This window comes from Sminthopsis crassicaudata, chromosome 1 (assembly GCF_048593235.1).
Source record: "Sminthopsis crassicaudata isolate SCR6 chromosome 1, ASM4859323v1, whole genome shotgun sequence".
NCBI lineage: Eukaryota > Metazoa > Chordata > Mammalia > Dasyuromorphia > Dasyuridae > Sminthopsis > Sminthopsis crassicaudata.
In genome coordinates, this window is record NC_133617.1 from 395490250 (window position 1) to 395512656 (window position 22407).

At 36.9% G+C, this 22407-nt stretch overlaps 1 protein-coding gene across 1 annotated transcript in view; it reads right to left on the bottom strand.

Moving 5' to 3' along the window:
- Nucleotides 1-21315, bottom strand: part of FAM234A (family with sequence similarity 234 member A) — a 59839-nt gene extending 38524 nt beyond the window's left edge. The window contains exon 1 of the mRNA XM_074279827.1: nt 21160-21315. The gene's annotated coding sequence lies outside the window, so the exon portion shown is untranslated. The remainder of the gene's footprint in view (nt 1-21159) is intronic.
- Between the last annotated feature and the right edge of the window lie 1092 nt (nt 21316-22407).

The window sequence follows — 22407 nt, forward strand, 5'->3', positions numbered from 1 at the left end:
ATGATACCTCATATGGGGGTGGTATAGAAATTGCTAGGTAGATTTTAAATTGTTTTAGTCTTTATGAAGGACATAGAATTTTGTAACAGGATTTAGGGAACTATTTCTATTTGGGGAGAAATATATGTTAAGTAAATAACTGAAGAGAGAGTGGGGAGAGTATTTATTTGTACAAAGATTCTCATGGCTGGGCTAGGCCTGGAGTCAGAAAGATTAGTTTCTGTGAGATCAAATCCCTTTATCAGTAGTGTGTCTAGTTTTATAATGTCTAGTTTTCTATATTATCTTTCCCCCTCCTGGAAAGCCATCCCATATGATAAAATGTATTTTTAAAACGAAATGAAAAAGAGGGGAAAAAAATCAATGAAAAACACTGAAAGCATATGCACTTGTGGACTTCCCATCCTCTCTCTGTAGGTGGGAGTGCTTGTTCTTTCTCATTTCTGCAGTAGCCTCTTTACTGAACATCCTATTCAAAGATATGTCAAAATAATTTTTCTATAGTACAAATCTAACCACTTTACTCTTCTACTCAATAAAGTTCAAAGTTTGCTACTGAGGCTTGGTGCAGGGCAGGGAGATATGGGAACCCCCTTCTGGTTGGCACAGGTCCTTTGTAAATGAATTTACAAACCCAAAAAGTTAAACTGGCAATATTTCTAGGATTCAGTACTAGATGAAACAACTTAGCATATTATAAAAATACAAAGTATCCATAGGACTCAGACAAGGAAAAAGCCAATATTTTACACTATTAGAGATATAATAAATTCCAACTTAGAAATATGTTGACTTTCAGAACTAACTTACAGTCATCAGGATCACAGTAGTGACGACTTAAAAGGAGAAAAGGAGAAAATGGAATAATTTATACAAAATTAAAAAGAAGAGCCCAATTAACCCACTGTTTAGCAAAACAAAGCAAGCTGTTTTATAGCAAAAAACAAACATTTTTCAAAAGCCTTTTTGAAAAATTTGCAAAATTAAAAATCTGATAGGCCCAGCTAAATAAGAGATAAGTACTTTTTAAAAAATCATACTTCCAATATTAAGATTAGCCAGTAGCCAATAATGTGAAGATTCTCAAAGAAATGTGTTGTCTAAATACTAAATGTTTCAGAAGAGTGAGGAAGGGTGGGGAAGAGAAAAAGAAAAAAGCCACATAGGAACAAGATTATCTCCCAAGTGAAGTTCTTGTTTTGGGTAGAGATCAGATTTTTAAAAAATCTATAAGCATATTAAGACATCTAGGTGATGCCATAATGCACAGAGCATTGGGACTGAAGTCAGAAAGACATCTTCCTGAGTTCAAATTTGCCTTCAGACACTATTTGTGTGGCCCTGGACAAGTCAGTTAACTTTGTTAAAATGAGCTGGAAAAGGAAATGGAAAGCCACTTACCTTTGTCAGGAAAATTATAAATGGAGTCACAAAAAGTCAGACATAACTGAAAGTGACTCAACAACAACAGGCATACCAATTTTAGAGAGAATATTTTGTTTAGGCTGGTTTTTGTTGATTTTTACCAAGTTCAGGTTAACAACTAAAAGAATTTTAAAAATTGTATCTTTCTGATAAAGCTAATGGAAAAAAGTTGTAAAATTATAATTCTCTAATCAATACTAAGTGATATTTTGCATCAGCTGAGCTTCACAGAAAATTGTGAGGTAAATATGAGGGTTTTTTAACCCTCACTTTATACATGAGGAAACTAAGGCTCTGAGAAGTGACATGGTTTATCCAGGACCAAATTATAATAATTTCTGAAGGCAGGATCTGATCCCTTAGTCTTCATAAGTCCCAGTTTCCTGGGGGGGGGGGGGGAGGGGGAAGAAGAAATGTGCCAAGTGAAACATTTTTGTTAAACAAATGGAAGAAGGCAGAGAGGCAGAGAGAGGCAGAGAGAGGCAGAGAGAGGCAGAGAGAGGCAGAGAGAGAGAGAGAGAGAGAGAGAGAGAGAGAGAAAGAGAGAGAGAAGGATTTAATTACAGGGATAGGAACTAGAACAGTACTACAGGGAACTCTGGTGAGGAAACTCCCTTTGGAATGCACCTTCTCTGAAACTGGGTCTAGGGGTACAGCAGAAAGATCCAGCTTGTGGTCCCCAAAACTCCCTACCTGCAGCTTCAATTACATTAAAATGTAATGGGGAAATGTTTAACAAAATAAATAAAATTATGACGCAACACAATGTCAATTTGTGTTTTTCTAAGATTTAAATGGCTTGCAGGGATCCCTTTCTTAAAGTTTGACACCATTAATCTTGGGCACTGAAAGGTGACTTGCCCAAAGTCACACAGCCAAATGTGAAAGTGGGATTTTAACTCAGATTTTACCTAAGATTCGGCATCAAGAATCTATAATCACTGACATTTACCAACTTTAAAATTTGCAGCTATTTTACATACATAATCTCATTTGTGATTGTTTGTTAAGAACCAACCATGATCCTTGGCTCTAAAGATCATTAACAGAAAAAGTCACTTCAAATCTTATACTTTTTAGTGGCCTTTTTAGGCCAAATTCCTAAATTTCACCCCAAAAAGTTTGTCATTTCAACTAAGTTCTCTATATTTTCTACTGATAGGAGAATAAAGCAGGAGACTTATATCAAAAGTACTATAGAGAAAAAAAAAAAAAAGATATACTTTAGGATACTTAGCTAGATATAAATATGGCCCCTCCCCTAAGCAGAAAATAAATGCCTTCTTTCTTTATACCATATGTTTGGTTTGTCTGAAATTCTAGAATGCTGGTCAAAATCAAGACAATTTGCTTGAAAATGCACAGCGAAATTTGATTCTCTTTGAAACAAACTCAAATATTTGGCAAAGAAAAAAAAAAAATTTTTTTGATTCCTAAATCCAGCAACATTTTTGGCTTTTTGAGAAGCAGGGAAGAGGGGAAGGAAGCACCCTTTCTTTGAATATTGCTCACATTAAAAGGTGAATTCATAATTTAAAGATGTTCAGTCTTTTATTTCTATATCTTCATGTTCAAACACTTCCCTTACTCATCCCTAACTCTACAATCATATCTAACAAATAATTTTTTGGGGGGCTGAAAAAAAGGTGGTCCAGTAGATCTACCCATGATATCAACCATCTCTGACAATATTTGAAATGTTTCATACATATAGATTCCCACCTTGTAGGGAGGGGAGGGAAGGGAGATATATTTTCTAATCTCTTCACTGAGACTAACCTTGATTATTCTAATTACATAGCATTCAGGGTCCTGACTTTGTGTATATTATTTTCCCGATTTCATTTATTTAACTTTGTACCATGCTTTTCTAAATTATTCGTATTAAGATGAAGTATTTTTCCATTATGTTCATGTACCACAATTTTAGTCATTTCCCAACTGATAAGCATATATTTTGTTTTAAATTCACTACCAAAAAATGCTGCTAGAGAAATCTACAATTTAAGAAAAAAAAATTCATGACATTTGGTGGTCTTTTTTTTTTTTTTTAATTAAGGTCTAATATTTGAGATTCCAATTTATTTTAAAAGGTTCCTAAATATATGTTAAAAAAATTATAGAGGGGGCAGCTAGGTGGCGCAGTGGATAGAGCACCAGCCTTGAATTCAGGAGGACCCGAGTTCAAATCTGATCTCAGACACTTAACACTTCCTAGCTATGTGACCCTGAGCAAGTCACTTACCCCAGCCTCAATATATATATATATATATATATATATATATATATATATATATATATATATATATATATATATATAGAGAGAGAGAGAGAGAGAGAGAGAGAGAGAGAGAGAGAGAGAGAGAGAAAAGGGATTCTATAATGAGAAAAATTTTGTTAAATAAAAACTTGTAACAAAATTCAGAAGTTAGTGAAAATCTTTTAATCTACATTTATAAACAAAATCATTTAACATATCTGAACTGATGTAGATCAAATCTAAGTATTATATTTTAGCAAATGCAGCTCTAAGTCCATAATGCTATAGGTTCTGGCACCATAATATAAGCTCAAAGAAGTAGGTCATTTGCATTTTATCTGATTAGTGTTGATATCCAAGTATCTAGTTTTATATGCCAGTGAGGTGCCAGGAAGGCCCGAATGACAATTTATTAATACCTTTCAGAGAAACTCTTTATACAGCAGAATTCCTATCAAGAGTCTACATCAAAAGCACCAGGTTAGACTTTCTCATAATAGGCTACAACAAGTTCTTTAGACAGCTATGATCACATTCCTTTTTCTCCCACCAGCTTGTGGCACAGTTATTTTTGGGTCAGTTGTACCCAGAACTGTGAGGTAAAAATGAACTGTTCTGCAGTTATACTCTGTGCACTACTGAAAAGAAGCCCATGTACCACACAACAGAACCACACCCTAATCTTAATCATCTGGAGGCTCTGCTAAATGAGAGCCATATTCTCTCAATGGCCACACCTTTGGACTCTAGACTAGTACAATTTGCAAGCCATTATCAATTACCCTCAAAGTGGTCAAAGTCTCTGTTCATAGAATCCTATTTTACTGAGAAATAGACAAGGACGGGGCAGCTAGGTGGCGCAGTGTATAGAGCACCAGCCTTGAATTCAGGAGGACCCGAGTTCAAATCTGGCCTCAGACACTTAACACTTCCTAGCTGTGTGACCCTGGGCAAATCACTTAACCCCAGCCTCAAAAAAAAAAAAAAAAAAAAAAAAAAAGAAGGAGAAATAGACAAGGACACAAGCCAATTTTGCTGCTATAAAACACAAAAGCTCATAATTCAAAAATATCTAACATCAATATTTTAAACTGCCTCTTTGGCATATTTCTTTTGAAAAAATTATGGGGTTGTCTCCCCATTATACTGCTTTTAAAATACAAATATTCTTGGAAAAGGTAGTAAAACAATATCATAATCAAGGGGGAGGCCCACTGCAGAGCTCAACTATCCAACCCCATCCTTTTACAGATGAAGAAAGGGGGGCCACTTGATTTACCCAAAGTTAGACAACTGCTCCCTTTCACTTACAAAGTGTTTTCCTCTCAAACCACTGGATGAAGTCTGTAGTGCAAGAACCATTTTTCAAATGAGGAGACTGATGTGCTAGTTTGATCCGTGTCTAGAGCAAGATTTATTTTCAGGTCTCATGACTTCAACTTTAGCAGTTCTACTCACTAACGCATTTGGTACTTCAAATCATTAATATGAAAGAATTTACGATATATTCTTATTGAGAATAAGTGAGGAGGGACAGCTGGCACAGAGCTTGGAGTCATAAAAACATGAGTTCAAATCCAACCTCCGACATACACTTACTACCTTTGTGACCTGGACAAGTCACTTAATCCTTTTGCCTCAGTTTCCTTACCTTAAAATGAACTGGAGAAGGACATGGCAAATTACTGCCAAGAAAAGCCCCAAAGGCATCATGAGTCAGACATGACTGAACAACAATTTGAGAATAAGGAACTTTAAAAGAGGGAATATGTCCTAAAATATACTTTGTTCATAATTTTGCCTTGGTTTAGTCCCGGTCATAATACATATAGTTAAATATATTTGCAAAGTACTAAAACTATATACATTAATGACATTTTAAAAATCATAATTCACTTTTAGGTGAAAGGATCCTCCAGGGGCATAGATTTAGAGCTGGAACCACCCTTGGAGGCTCTGAGTTGGATTCCAACATTTTATAAATGAGGAACTGGAGGCCATGAACCCAAAGTCTCAGACAGAATGCAAACCCAGACATCCTGAGTCCATGTCCAGCATTCTCAGGTCTCCGCTGTGTAGCCCATGTATCCAAGTAGTAGAATATAAAAGTTTGGCAAAGATGCCTAAGACACACAATCTCTTGACCTTCAGGAATTGATAGTCTCCTAAGAGAGAAAAGATATGGCTAGCTAGCTTGGCCAAGACCTGTGACTGGCACTCCAGTGCTCTTTCCTGGATATGCCACACTGCTGAGAAGTGACAATACCATAGGGCAGTACATAATTAAGAGGGACAAAGAGGACTGCAGGAATTCTGTAAAACATCTGACAAGAATCACAAAGTAATCAACAGAATTCTAAGTCCGGGTTTCCAAGCAGTTGCTTTCTTTCCAAGCTATGCTGCTTCTTATAAAAGACCATCAAAGACCAATATATACAAATCCAAATCAGAAAGAAAAGGCTCAAGTTAAAGTATTTATTATTATCAGGATATTTGCTGTGTTCTGTCACATACCTTTAACAGAGCAAATACCTGCATGTGATTCCCATCAGTTAACAGCTGCATTATCTTTATCAACCTTTTTTATTTTAGATATTACCTGGTATCCAATGTGATTAAAGATTTGAAAAAAGACAAAAACTACCTCAGAGAAAACAAAGGAGAGATTAAGTGGTTTCCTAATTCTCCTTTTCCTTTTCCCTTTTCCTCTCCCCCCTTTTAATGAGGTGAGAGAAAATTCTCTGAAAAACAAATATGTTAATTATTTACTCTTTGAGCCTCTCCTGATGAGAGTAAGATTCACACAATGATTCTCCCCCTCACTAAGTTCCCTCAGATATGGTGTATTTTCTATGCCTCTTCCTGGGATGTAGTTTCCCTCTTTTTATCACTCCTTCCCCTTTTTCTGAACCGACCTCCTTCCCTTTACTACACCCCCCTTTTTTTCTTTTATATCAGTAAAATCAAATTATCCTTGAATATTTTTTATATACCCACAACAGAGTTACAGTTCTCAAGGGTTCTGTGTACCTTGTGGATGTAGATCAAATTTTTTGTTTAAGTCTGGTTTTTTTCTTAGAAACATATAGAATTCCTCTGTTTCATTGAATGACCATCTTCTTCTGTAAGGGCCCTTTAAATGGGTGGACACAGTGCATCGGGAGATTGAGGCCCAGAAGTAATTTCTGTGGATATTAGGACTGCCCTTGGGCGGGATCCTGGCCATATTGAGATAGTTTCGTAATGGGTGACTCTCTCACTGATTGGCTGTGTATGTGACCTCACAGGCCCTATGTAAGCCCACTGCAGGCAGCAACCGCCCTCTTTAACCTCGAGCTCTTGACCCTGGCTCCCTAGCCTGGGTGGCCAAGCCAAGATGGGTAGCCAAAAGAGGTAAGGGTTTTGGTAGTGAACACATGGGTCTTCTGACCAGGTGTTCACCCGGGAACCAACAAGTCAGGGCATCAGTCAGGGCATTATGTGAGTAGGTATAATAAAGGCTTTTAAGATTACACGTGGTTGTTCTTGAGTGCGCTACCGGTTATTAAGCTATAGATTCAAGAGATTGTGGCCAGAGACCTTGGAGGGCCTCAGAGGAGGCGAGCCGGGTAGAGCTCACACTGCAAAGGACAGTGGTCAAAGGTACTCTGGTGGGTCTAGGACAGACTAGTAATTGTAACTGCCAGGAGAGCACGTTACATTCTTCCATGGAAAAAGATGCTAAACTTAGCTGGGTAGTTCATTCTTGGTTGCAGTCCTTGATCTTTTGCCTTACGGAATATCAGGTTCCAGGCCCTTCTATCTTTTAATGTGGAGGCAGCCAGATCTTGGGTGACCCTTATTGTGGTACCTTGGTATTTAAATTGTTTTTTTCTAGCTGCTTGCAGGATTTTCTCCTTTGTGTGGTAATTCTGCAGCTTAGCCACTATATTCCGTGGTGTTCTTTTTTTAGGGTCTATTTCAGAAGGAGTTCGATGAATTCTTTCCACATCTACTTTCCCTTCTGTTTCTATTATCTCTGGACAGTTCTCCTTGATAATTTCCTGTAAAATAGAATCTAGGCTCTTTTTTTGGTCATAGTTTTCTGGAAGTCCAATAATCCGCAGATTATCTCTCCTAGATCTACTTTCCAGGTCTATAGATTTAAGTGGTTTCCTAATTCCTTAATTTCTGTTTTCTTCAGGGCCCTTCTAAATATCATCCATGTTTCCATACCCAACACCAAGTATAAATGAAGAATGCTTGATTTTTTCCTTAAAAATAGCCTTGAATCAGATGTGCAAAAATGTTTGTAATGTTTTTGTAATGGCAAGAAACTGGAAGTTGAGTGGATGGCCATCAGCTGGAGAATGGCGGAGTAAGTTATGGGATATGAATGTTATGGAATATTATTGTTCTATAAGAAATAACAGGATTGATTTCAGAGAGGCCTGAAGAGACTTAAATGAACCGATGCTAGCTAAATGAAGTGAGCAGAACCAAGAGATCATTGTACATGGCAACAAGATAATGTGAAGATCAATTCTGATGTCAATATACTAACATTGATGTACATTGCTCTTTTCAACAATGGGGTGATCCAGACCAGTTCCAATGATCTTGTGATGGAAAGAGCCATCTACATCCAGAGAAAGGACTGTGGGAACTGAATGTGGATCACAAGACAGCATTTTCACTCTTTTTGTTGTTTGCTTGCTTTTTATTTTCTTTCTCATTTTTTCCTTTTTTATTTGATTTTTGTTTTGTGTAGCAAGATAATTGAATAAATATATATATACACATATTGGATTTAACATATTTTTAGCAGGTTTAACAAATATTGGATTACTTGCTATCTAAGGGAGGGGATAGGAAAAGGTGGGGAATTGGAACATAAGGTTTTGCAAGGGTTAATATTGAAAAATTATCCATGCATATCTTTTGAAAATTAAAAAGCTTAAAAAAAAAGCCTTGAAGAGTTTGGTGGCCTAAAATGACCACCAATATGAAGATGTATAAGTATAAAATAAATTATCTATGCCAAGAGAGGCAGTAAATTGAAAAAAATACTGAAGCCTTTTATCAACAACCTTGTGAAGTACGTTGATATTGAAAATATTATTAAAAAGAGAAAGTATTATATAAAAGCTGTTTTATTTAAATAATATTAGCCTAATGATGAAAGAAGTAGAGATTAATTGCAGACAGGAAATCAGATACTTTTAAAAATAAATCATTATCTATATAAAACATTAAAAGTTTTAGATAGGAAAATTTCAGCCTTAGAAACATTAGCTATGCCAGTTGATAAGCAAATAGATTCAAGATTATAAAGGAAGTGACATTGAGAATGCTGAGTACACATCATACAGAAAATTAAAAAGAAATAGACTAGTGGTGAGAAAGTTGTGTTTAAAGATATGCTTTAAAAAATTCAATTATAACAACAAAACAAGAGATATGAGTTTTAAAATACTAGGTACTCCTGTATGGGCCAAAATGTTTGTGGCAGCTCTTTTTGTGGTAGCTAGAAACTGGAAAATGAATGGATGTTCATCAATTGGAGAATGGTTGGATACAAAGAGAAATTCCATTCCAAACAAATGTTGAGAGTATAAAATATTTGGGAATCCATCTACCAAAGAATAGTCAGGAATCATATGAGCAAAATTATGAAACACTTGCCACATAAATAAAGTCAGATTTAAATAATTGGAAAGACATTCAGTGCTCTTGGATAGGCCAAGCGAATATAATAAAGATGACAATGCTCCCCAAACTAATCTATTTACTTAGTGCTATACCAATCAGACTCCCAAGAAACTACTTTAATGACCTAGAAAAAATAACAACTAATTCATATGGAAGAATAAAAGGTCAAGAATTTCAAGGGAACTAATGAAAAAAAAAGTCAGATGAAGGTGGTCTAGGTGTACTTGATCTAAAGCTATATTATATAGCAGCAGTCACCAAAACCATTTGGTATTGGCTAAGAAATAGACCAGTCGATCAGTGGAACAGATTAGGTACAGAGGACAAAAAAGGGTACATCTATAGCAATCTAGTCTTTGACAAACCCAAAGATACCAACATTAGGGATAAAAATTCATTATTTGAAAAAAAATGTTGGGAAAACTGGAAATTAGTATGGCAGAAATTAGATATGGATCCACACTTAACACCATATACCAAGATAAGATCAAAATGGGTCCATGATTTAGGCATAAAGAATGAGATCATAAATAGATTAGAGGAACAGAGAATAGTCTACCTCTCAGACCTGTGGAGGAGGAAGGAATTTATGACCAGAGGAGAACTAGAGATCATTATTGATCACAAAATAGAAGATTTTGATTACATCAAACTAAAAAGTTTCTGTACAAACATTACTAATGCAAACAAGATTAGAAGGGAAGTAACAAATTGGGAAAATATTTTTACAGTTAAAGGTTCTGATAAAGGTCTCATTTCCAAAATATACACAGAGAACTGACCCTAATTTATAAGAAATCAAACCATTCTCCAATTGAGAAATGGTCAAAGGAGATGAACAGACAATTCTCAGATGATGAAATTGAAATTATATCCACTCATGTGAAAGAGTGTTCCAAATCACTACTGATCAGAGAAATGCAAATTAAGACAACTCTGAGATACCACTACACACCTGTCAGATTGGCTAAGATGACAGGAACAAATAATGATGAATGTTGGAGGGGATGTGGGAAAACTGGGACACTAATACATTGTTGGTGGAGTTGTGAAAGAATCCAACCATTCTGGAGAGCAATTTGGAACTATGCCCAAAAAGTTATCAAACTGTGCATACCCTTTGATCCAGCATTGCTGCTATTGGGCTTATATCCCAAAGAAATACTGAGGAGGGGAAAGGGACCTATATGTGCCAAAATGTTTGTGGCAGCCCTTTTTGTAGTGGATAGAAATTGGAAGATGAATGGAGGTCCATCAATTGGAGAATGGTTGGGTAAATTATGGTATATGTAAGAAATGACCAGTAGGAGGAATACAGAGAGGCTTGGAGAGACTTACATCAGCTGATGCTGAGTGAAATGAATAGAACCAGAAGATAGCTGTACACTTCAAGGTTGTATGAGGATGTATTCTGATGGAAGTGGATATCTTCAACATAAAGAAGATCCAACTCACTTCCAGTTGACCAATGATGGACAGAAACAACTACACCCAGAGAAGGAACACTGGGAAGTGAATGTAAATTGTTAGCACTACTGTCTATCTACCCAGGTTACTTACACCTTCGGAATCTAATACTTAATGTGCAACAAGAAAATGGGATTTACACACATATATTGTATCTAGGTTATATTGTAACACATGTAAAATGTATGGGATTGCCTGTCATCTAGGGGAGGGAGTAGAGGGAGGGGATAATTTGGAAAAATGAATACAAGGGATAATGTTACAAAAAAAAAATTACTCATGCATAAATACTGTCAAAAAATTTATAAATAAAATTTTTAAAAAGCAGAATAAATAAATAAATAAGAAAATAAGTTTATATATACAGATTTCTACCATGTTTAACATATATGGGACTATTTGCCATTTAGGGGAGAGAGTGGGGGAAAGGGAGAAAAATTGGAACACAAGGTTTGCAAGAGTTAATGTCAAAGGATTATCCATGCATATGTTTTGAAAATAAAATGCTTTATTAAAAAAATAAGTTTATAAACAGCTAAAAAGTAAAGAGAAGGAAAATGTAAGCCAAATTATAACCAGTTCAACAAATATTTACTAAATACATAACATTATATTGTGGGCTACAGAAAACACAAAGATAAAGAAGAAATAAGTCATAGTCTCTACACTCAAAAATCTTAGAATTGAATGGGGAATAGAAATACTTATACAAATCAATCAATAAGTACTTACTAAGCTATGTATCATTATGTGCCAAGTATCATTGGGTACTAGGGATATAAAGACCAAAAAATTAAAAAAAAAAAAAAACCCACTCCTTGTTCTCTAGACCTTATATTTTATAGAGGGAGAAACCTAAGTGTGCATTACCAGGCTTGCTTTCATGACACATCTCAAAAAATAACTTTCTATAATAGTCCTTCCTGTCCCCCCTGGCATTGGTAGTGCCTTTTCCCTAAGCTTATCTTCCTCTTACTCCACTATTAGAATGTAATCTCCTTGTGGGCAAAACTTATGTCTGTTTAGTTTTTCTCTGTATTTTCAGGCATCTAGCACAGTTCCTAGCACACACCAACTAATTAAACAAGATTTGGGGATTAGGGGAAAAAAGGGTATGAGATGTTGGAGAGAAGATGAGAAAAGGCTTCACACAGAAGGTGGGCACCTAAACTGAGCTTTGGAGGAAACAAAAGATTCTAAGAAGCTGAAGTGAAGAGAGTGACTGCTAAGCATGGGGCCCAATCACAGGAATAACAGCATTCTAGAATCATAGATTTAGTGCTAGAAAAATCCTTAGAGAGCATCTAGTAATGAGATTCTAGTGCAATCCTTTCCTTTTACATATATGAAAAGAGTGGCCCAGAGAAATTAGAATTCTAGTTCAAATCTCTAAGTTGGGTAGAAATCCAGAGGTCTATGAAATAAACAATGAAAAATCCTAGTTCGTCTAGAATATAAAGGAGTAACAGAAGGGATGATATGTGAGAAAAGTCTGGAAAAGTTTATCTTCAGGAACAAACTAAGGTCTCTGAAAGATGGGAATTCTAGTTTTTACAATGAGAGTACACTGAAAGTTATTTAAAATAACTGTTAAGGTAGTACCTCTATCAAGCAATATAGCTGTTTCTAATGAAAAAACCAAACAAACTCTAAAATTATTCAAAAAGCTATTTAGATAAAATTATATTTATAGAATTCTTTTGTTAACATCACTCCCAAATCTTTTTTTCACTTTTTATAGTATTTTATTTTTCAAAATACTTGCAAAAAGTTTTCAACATTCACCTTTTTCCTTTTCCTTTTCTTTTTTTTTTTTTTTTTGAGGCTGGGGTTAAGTGACTTGCCCAGGATCACACAGCTAAGAAGTGTCAAGTGTCTGAGACCACATTTGAACTCAGGTCCTCCTGAATTCAAGGCTGGTGCTCTATCCACTGTGCCACCTAGCTGCCCCTACCTTTTTCCTTTTTTAAAAAAATTATAGTATTTTATTTTCCCAAATATATGCAAATATAATGTTCAATATTCACCTTTGTAAAACCTTGTTTCAAAATTTTCTCCCTTTCTCCTCACCCCATCTCTCAAGATAGTAAGCCATACAATATAAGTTAAATGTGTTAAGTTCTTCTAAATATATTTCCATATTCATCATGCACAAGAAAAATCAAATGAAAAGGGGAAAACACACACACACACACACACACACACACACACACACACACAAACAATAAGCAAACAACTATAACAAAAAAAGGCAAAAGTACTATGTTTTGCTCGACAGTCTCCATAGTTCTCTCTCTGGATATGAACAGCACTTTTCATCACAAATCTATTAGAACTGCCTTGACATCACCTCATTGTTGAAAACAGTCAAGTCTATCACAGTTGATCATCCCATAATCTCATTGTTATTGTGTACAATCTTCTCTTGATTGTGCTCATTTCACTTAGCATCAGTTCATGTAATTCTCTCCAGGCTCACTGAAATCATCCTGCTGGTCATTTCTTATAGAACAATAATATTCCATAACATTCATATACCGTAATTTATTCAGCCATTCTCCAACTGATGGACATCCACTCAATTTCCAGTTTCTTGCCACTACAAAAAGAGCTGCTACAAACATTTTTGCACATGTGGATTCCTTTCCCTCCTTTAAGATCTCTTTGAGATATAAACCCATAGAAACACTGCTGGACCAAAGGGTATATACACAGTTTTGATAGCCCTTTGCCCTATGCCTTTGGGCATAGTTCCAAATTGCTCTCCAGAATGGCTAGATCAGGTCACAACTCTACCAACAATGTATTACTGTCCCAGTTTTCCCACATTTCCTCGGAAATTTATTATCTTTTTCTGTCATCTTAACAAATTTGAAAGGTATGAAGTGGTACCTCAGAGTTGTCTTAATTTTCATTTTTCTAATCAATAATGTAAGTGGGATGTTCATCAGTTGGGTAATGGCTGAATAAATTATGGCATATGAATATAATTGAATATTATTATTCTATAATAAATGACAAAAAGGCTGATTTCAGAAAATCCTGGAAAGACTTGTAAGAACTATTGCTAAGTGAAGTGAGTAGAATCAAGAGAACACTGTACACAACAAAATTATGTGATGATCAACTGTGTGGGACTTAGCTCTTTTCAAGAACAAGGTGATGCGAAGGTGATTCCAATAGACTTGTAATGGAAAATGCCATCCATATCCAGAGACAGAACTATGGAGATTGAATATGGATCAAAGCACAATATTTTTTACCTTTTTTGGGTGTTGTGATGTTTGCTTGGTTTTTCTCTCTCCTGTTTTTCCCCCCCACTTTTGATGTCATTTTTCTTGCACAGCATGACAATTATGAAAATGTTTAGAATAATAGCATATGTTTAATCTATCATGGGTTGCTTGCTGTTTAGAGGAGGGACAAGGTTTTGCAAAGGTGAATGTTGAAAACTATCTATATATGTATTTGTAAAAATAAGCTAATTTTTTAAATAAGTGATTTAAATGTTTACTATATATTGGATTACTAATCATGCTTGCTATCTAGGGGAAGGGGTGGGAAAGGAGAGAGGGAAAAAATTGGAACACAAGGTTTTACAAGCATGAATGTTGAAAATTATTTATGCATATTTGGCATGTATTGGACTGTCTGCCAAGTGAGAGAGAGGATGGAGGAAGAAAGGGAAAATTTGTGGCAGGGGATTATGCAGGGGTCAGTGTTGGAAAAATTACCCATGCATATGCTTTGTGAATAAAAAGCTTTAATAAAAAATTATTTATGCATATGTTTTGAAAATAAAAAAACTTTAATTAAAAAAAGTTATAAAAATAGTGATTTAGAGCATTTTTTCATATGACTAGAAATGGGCTTTAATTTCTTCAGCTGAAAATTATTCATATCCTTTGACCATTTATCAATTGTTTCTCTTCTAATCTTGGCTGCATTGGTTTTGTTTTATAAAATCTTTTTAATTTGATGTAATCAAAATTATCCATTTTGCATTTCATAATGCCATATATCTTTGTATGTATGGCCATACATCCTCCCTTTTGGGGGGAATACATCCTCCCTTCTGCACAGATATGAAAGGTAAGACTATTGTTTGTACTCTTAATTTGCTTATAATATCACCCTTTCTTTTAAATCATAAATCCATTTCAACCTTATCTTGATATAGGATCCAAATAATTCTTTAATTATAAATTTGTTACAGCATTTTAAAATTTTTTTTCCTTTTTCTGAGGCTGGGGTTACATGACTTGCCCAGGGTCACACAGCTAGGAAGTGTTAAGTATCTGAGACCAAATTTGAACTCGGGTCCTCCTAAATTCAGGGCTGGTGCTCTATCTACTGCGCCACCTAGTTGCCCCTGTTACAGCATTTTTTAAAGACAGTTTCATGATAATGATACACTTTATGCCAATTTTGAATTAAGTTTTCAGCCATCTGAAAACCAATCAAATTGAAAATAATATTCTCTTTCTTGGTGGCTCTTTCTTCCTTTTCTTTGCTGCCCTGTGGGGTGTGAACAAAGAGGGAAGATGAACAATGAATTAATCCTTAAAATGTACTAAATCTAAGAAACGACCAGCAGGATGATTTCAGAGAGAGGCCTGGAGAGACTTACATGAACTGATGTTAAGTGAAATGAGCAGAACTAGGAGATCATTGTACACTTCAACAACAATAATATATATATGTTGATCAATTCTGATGGACGTGCCTCTCTTCAACAATGAGATGATTCAAACCAATTCCAACTGTTCAGTGATGAAGAGAATCATCTACACCCAAAGAGAGAACCATGGAAACAGAGGGTGGACCACAACATAACATTTCCACTCTTTCTGTTGTTGTTTGTTTGCATTTTTGTTTTTGAGATCTCTCAGGTTTTTTTTACTCTTTATAGATCCAATTTTTCTTATGCAGCAAGATAACTATATAGGTATGCATATATATTATATTTAACATATACTTTAACATATTTAACATGTATTCGACTACCTGCCATCTAGGGGAGGGGGTGGGGGGAAGGAGGGGAAAATTTGGAATAGAAGGTTTTGCAAGGGTCAATGTTGAAAAATTACCCATGCATATGCTTTGTAAATAAAAAGCTATAATAATAAAAAAGAATTAAGTCTATCTTTTGGTTTAACAAAAATCCAACATTACTATTAATATTTTTCCTCTCAAATTAAAAAAGCAGCATCCTGAGTTTTAAAAAAAAAGATCTATAATGAGATGATTGAGCCTTAAAGAGATCCTCTTAAACAACTGCCTCTTATATAGACTTACCAAACATGTATTAAGCAATTACTATGTGCCAAGCACTGTGCTAGCTACTGGGTACTCAAGTAGCTTACATTGTACTAAGGAAGACAACAAGTACACATATAAGAGCATACTAAATACAATTGGGGGGTGGAAAGAATATAGGCAATAACAATGTGAATCAAGGGATGACAAGACCACAGAAATGAATTAATACTAAGGGATCTTAGAGGTTAAGATGGAGCCAATTAGGATCCATTGCAATAATCTAAGTATGATATGAAAACTAGGAATGGTATCCATATAAGAAGAAAAGGGGAAAGATGTGATGTGAAGGCAGAATCAAATTAACCAAGACTTGGCAATTGGATGTGTGGTGTGGCAGAATAAGAAGTCAAGAATATATTGAGATTTTGAACTTTGATGCCTACAAGTGGTACCTTTGATAGAAATAAGTACAGAAAAAGGGATAGGTTAGAGAAAGATGAGCAATGCTTTGAATATGTTAATTGTGAGATGACTACGTGCAACAGACTCATTTATGACTGAAGCTTAGAAGCCAATAATTTGATATGTAAATCTAGGAGTCATTTGCATAGATGATAATTAAATCTACAGCAGCTAATGAGGGTACCAAGTGCAAGAGAGCAGTGAGAGAAGATCCAGGACAAAGGCTTGGGGTATACACACAATTAGGGGGTATAACATGAATGAGGATCCATTAAAAGAGAACCAAGAAGAAACAATATTATGAAAACCAGAGAACTCTTAACCTTAGTTCATTTTAGGCATTTCACAAAATACTTTACATTCATTATTTCTTTTGATTCTCATATAACAGTATTAAGAAAGGATCTAATTTTGGCATTAGATATTTTATAGCTATAAAAACCAAGATTGTTGGACTAATTCCCTCACTAAATCACATAACTTGTAAAATATTTAAAGTGGCAAACTAAGGCAGGAAGTTCCTAACTCCAAGTCTAAAATTCTTTGCAAACAGCTAGCTTTCAGTTTTTGTAATACATTCTACCGTTGATGACTCAATGTTTATGGGGCTGAAACCCCTTTTATAGGGTCACAGCTTTAGCCATGGAAAGGGCCTTCTAATTCAACTCTCATTTTACTGATGAGAAAACTGAGACCTGGGGGTGTTAAGTGGCTTGCCTAAGGCCACAAGGGTAATATTCCAAAGAATATCTGAACTGTGGCCCTTTGACTCTCGGGCTAGCATTCTTTCTACCATATTGTGCAACCTATCCCTCCATCAATTTCTTCAATTTTTTTTCAAAGAAAACATCAAGTGCTTTTTCATATTTAGCCTCATTTTCACTAGGGAGAAAAAAAGTGCCAACACATAAATAAAAAATAGGTGACAGCTGTCTGGAGGAAGTACACTGGTCTTTTTAATGGAGAAAGTCTTCAGGGAAATCCTAAGGTTACAGATTAACAATAATATCTTGTTTTCCAGTTAGCAAAAGCACTTTGTTAATAGATAAAAAGGTCACCTAGTAGCTATGGCTACAAATCAACTGACTTTAAAAGTAATAATCAAATATTTAAGGAAGGCTTAAATAAGGTCTTGACATCATCTTTAAGTATTAGGTTTCATTCAGCTACTTAGTGGTGCCCCACCAAATGTCACTGTTAGTTGGATTACTCTTCTGAGAAAAGGCACACAATTACTTCCAGCAGCATGAAAAGGTGAAACAGTGGGAAATAAAGACTATGATCTATGAGAAGAAAAAGAAAGGAACAACAGAAACAGGAACTGTTTTAAGAGTACATACCTATCTGAAACAATTTTAAGATGTCAGTCCTAAGGCAAAGAAGATGGACAGGCCAACTGTTTGCTGGTTTCCCCTCCATTTCATTTTAGGCTTATGATTTAAAGCTCTAAATAATATATGATTATATAGAATAATCTCATAAAATATCAGTTTCTCAAGCTGAAAGTCTTCTGTACAAACATCTTAAGGAATCTGGCCAATCCACTCTTTTGATCTGTTTACATTTATTGTTTACTCCTATTAAATCCACTTCAATGCAATAAACATTACTAACCACCTACCCAGTATAAGGCACAATGGAAGCATAGGGAACACAGCAAAAAAAAATTAAAGAGGCCTGACCCTGAGAGAGTTTAATTCTACCTTTTATCTCAAGTTGTGTTTTTTGGACAAGTTCATACCTCTGCCAGCTTTTCTCTTCCTCTGTAAAATAAAGTTAACTCTTGCTTTGCTTTCTTTACAGGGATGTTATGAGGAAAGCACTTTTGACCAGTAAACAAGCTGTTAATGTCATTAATAATAATAGCTAACCTATATACAATATGCTATGCATTGTGCTAAGTGCTTTACAATTATCTCATTTGATCTTCACAACATCCCTAGGAGATTATAATCCCATTTTATATATGAGTAAACTGAGTCAAAAAAAATTAAGTGTCAAGAGAGATTGTGAGTAGTCACTATGATCATAAAAAACAAAACAAACAAACAAAAAAACAAAAAAACAAAAAAAACAGGAAAAAATAAGGTTTTTCCCCCCTCTTTTTATCCTGGAGAAATTCTCTCCTCCATTACCAACATTTTCAAGTACTTTCCTCTCTCAGCTCCAACCTCCTACCTATGTTTATAAAGCCAATCACTATAATGATATAACTTTAAAAATCCAAACTATTTAAGTAAAACAACAAGAAAAACAGGGAGGTTGGGCCATAAATAGCTGGACATATTGAAAAAAAAATTAAACCTTCTTCTTTTGAACAATTGAAGATAACAAGAAAGAATTTTTTCTTCAATCTAAAAACCCCTCTGGACTTTTTCCTTTAGGAAATAGGGTAGAGGTTCAACAATAAAGTTCCAGGAAGTGGATTATGGATGGAAAACAAATTTAGGACAAAAAGTAGTACTAGTCTAATTAAGCTCTTAGATTTCTCGTCCCCAAGAGGGTATAATAGCCCACTTTGGTGAAGATCCCACTTCTTAATTCAGAAAGGATTAAGAGATTTATCACAAGGAAGAAAAAGTCCTTTCAACAAGAAAAAGTCTCCTCAACCAGAGTGAGTAAAGGAAAGAAGGGAGTAGTTTCAATTGAAGATTAAGTAACTTGCTGGGGTATGTTTATTCCAGACTCATTTTAACATGTGACCTTTTGTTTGTTGTGAGATTCCAAAAAAGATTACCTCAAGTTTTCCTGGGGTAGACGTGTCTGAATGTGGGACTACATCAACTTGGACATTCTCTAAATATATTCTCTCTATATTCTCTAAACTATAAATGCCTAGTTTTAATGTTAGATTAATAAAAAATGTCAGACTTGTGCCTAAAATAAAAAGTACAATATTAATATTTTTCTTCACCAAGCCTTTTAAGTATACACATTTAGTTAGATAAAAGCTGGAATCCACGTCTCCCGAGTCTCAAATCAGTGCTCTCTTTATCCTCACTTCTACATCCAGTGTTTTTACCACAGGGAGTAAGGACAAACCCATCTTTCCAATAAGATATATAGTTTAATGTGCTGTTAGCTCCATATAAGTAAAGGTCTTGTATTATTTATTCATGAGTCACTATTGCAGTCATTAAGACTATTTTTACATAGTACACTTTCATCCCTTATCTTAACAGAAAGTCACAGATGCCTATGGAAAATAGCATGAAGATGTTTCAGGGGAGATACTTTTACATCGAATAAACTATTTAATATAGTTAAAAAGGAGCTTGGATTAAGTATCTTATCCCAAATTTTAAACCACATTATTCTCCCTACAACTCTATGTTCACCTATTTTTATTTTAAATCAAAATTAGTCTTCTTCATTCTTAGGAAAAGGAAGTGGTAGCAGAAGATTCTTAAAAGAATGTACATATTCTAGAAAAGATTTTTCTGCATGCATCCCACAATCAACATAATATTTGCTACCAATGTGCATATTCTAATACAAAGTTTAAAGAATTCTCCATAAGCATCTCAAAATAGGCGACCATGTTTTGCTACCCACGTGTCTTCACGGAAGTCAATTGAGTTGATAAATATTTGATTCACTGCAAAGAGTTCTTATAGTTTAAAAAAAAAACCCTTTAACATAAATATTTCATATAAAAGTAGAAAATATTAAAACAAGTTCCGCCCAGAGGAAGCGCTCAGGAAGGGCACGTGGTCGAATGCTCTTGCAAACACCGAAATCTTCCCTTGAGCAGCTCAAAGAATCAACCTCATATCCCATGCCCATGATTCAGCTTTGGGTTGGCCCAATAGTTATACGAGTAGACATGAATCTAGCGAGGGTAAGATTACAGAGAGAGAGGAGGCAGAGGAATCAACATTTCCTACGGAATTTACTTATTTATGGAAAGAACACGAGACCAAAGATACATTAGACACTTAAAACTAGGTCGCAAAAGGCATGGAAACATACACATAGACAAATATGTGTGTGCATATATATATATATATATATATATTTTTTTTTTTTTAAAGAAGATGAAATAGCCCAGTAATCCCAGTAACATAAGGGAAGTCCCCTGCAGGATGCAGGGAGTAAGGGTTGGGGTCCGCCGCGGGAGGGGCGCACGGGCAGGCGCCGGCGGAGCTCCTCTCCGGGAGACCCCTGGTAGTGGGGAAGACCTCCCCACCCCGCTTCTTTTGCACCGCATCCCCTCCGAGCCCGGCGAGTTTCTGAAGGAGGGAGGGGCGCAGGGAGTTGCAGAGTTCAAGAACCGGTCTTGGGGAGCCTCCCGGTGGGAGTCGGAGGAGAGTCCGCGCCCGCCCTGAGGACTGGGGCTGGCCCTCTAGTGGGGGTTACTTGGGGACGCGGGGGGGAGGGGGAGAACACCGTAGGAAAGCAAAGAGGGAGGGGGAGCGGAGGACTAGGGAGAGGAGGCAGAAATGAGGCTCTCCGGAACGTAGGGAGGGAAGGAATACGCGGTACTGGAGGACACCCGGAGGGGAAAGGGGGAGGGGGCAGGGAGAGGAAGGGGAGCGCTAAAGCGGCGGCAAGAGCAGAGTAAAGACGAGAAGGGTCGCTGGCTCACTCACCTGCCACAACTTTACCCTCCAGTCAGTTCGCCCGAGTCCCAAGCCGGTGCAGGTCGCAGCCCCTGCCCCGCCCGGTCGCGTCACTTCCGCCCCGGGAGCCCCGCCCTTCATAAAAAAGAGGGAATTCGCGGTGGGCCACGCGTGCCTTAGGTCTCCTGAATGCTTAGCAACTATTACAACTCCGCGCCTTTGTGGCCCCGGCGCGACGCCCCCGCCCCCAACCTCGTTCTCGAAGCCCTGCTGTGGGCGTGGCCTCGCCTCTCCGAGTCCCAAGGGCGGGGCCACAGCCAGGGCGTTTTCCCCACTCTTTCGAGATCTAGACACTCCCCCCAAGACAGGTGGAACTCGGGATGCCGCCCTGCTGGGGCGAGGGAAGCAGGTCGTGGCTCCCTCCCGGCATCCTCGCTGCACCACTGCAAACATCCGCAGCCGGATGCGGTGCCGGGCGCCTGAGAGCCAGTGCTTTGACATTAAGGGCAGGTCTCATGCTGGCTCTGGATCCCAGTCTCCTGCACCGTCCCAGGAGCGCGGTTGCACGGAATGCTTCGCGGGTCCTTTCCGGGCCCGTGAGCCACCACTCGGGACACGCTTTCCCAGCCTCCTGAGAGACGCCCAAGACCTTAGCCCGGGAAAGGCTACCTCAGAACACGGGTGTTGATGCGCTCTCTTTGGCACCTGTGACCTCTTTTTTGGCTTCAATGTGTTATCTGTAAAATGGTTGAAAAGAGAGCCGAAGTAGACGGCGGAGAACCCGGGTTCGAGTCCAAACTCTTCCTACTGTAGATAGGTCTCCTCCCGGGTCCCGGCACTCCATTCACCACGCGCCCGAGAGTCATCAGCAAATAACGCTTTCGGACCAGTTATCTCGGCAGTCCCTTCCAATCTTGGCCCCCCACTGTAACTGGTGCGTGGCAAATGGAAAACCAAGGAAACAGTCTTTTCTTTCCCGCGACTCTGAGATTACTTAAGACTACAACAAGTAGAATTTTTAAGGATATTCTGGCTGTTCCCCAAAACAATTCTATTTATCCTAGATTATTTTTCTCAGTATTGTCTTATTTTCCCAAATACATGTAAAGATAATTTTTGATATTCGTTTTTGTAAGACTGCCTACCACATTTTCCTCTTTCCTTCCCCCTCCCCAAACAGCAAGCAATCGGATATAGGTTAGAAACATTTCCTATTAGGCTCTATTCCTCCCAGGTCTGGATTAGTGAAATTCAGTCATTTTTCATTCGTCTGGCTTT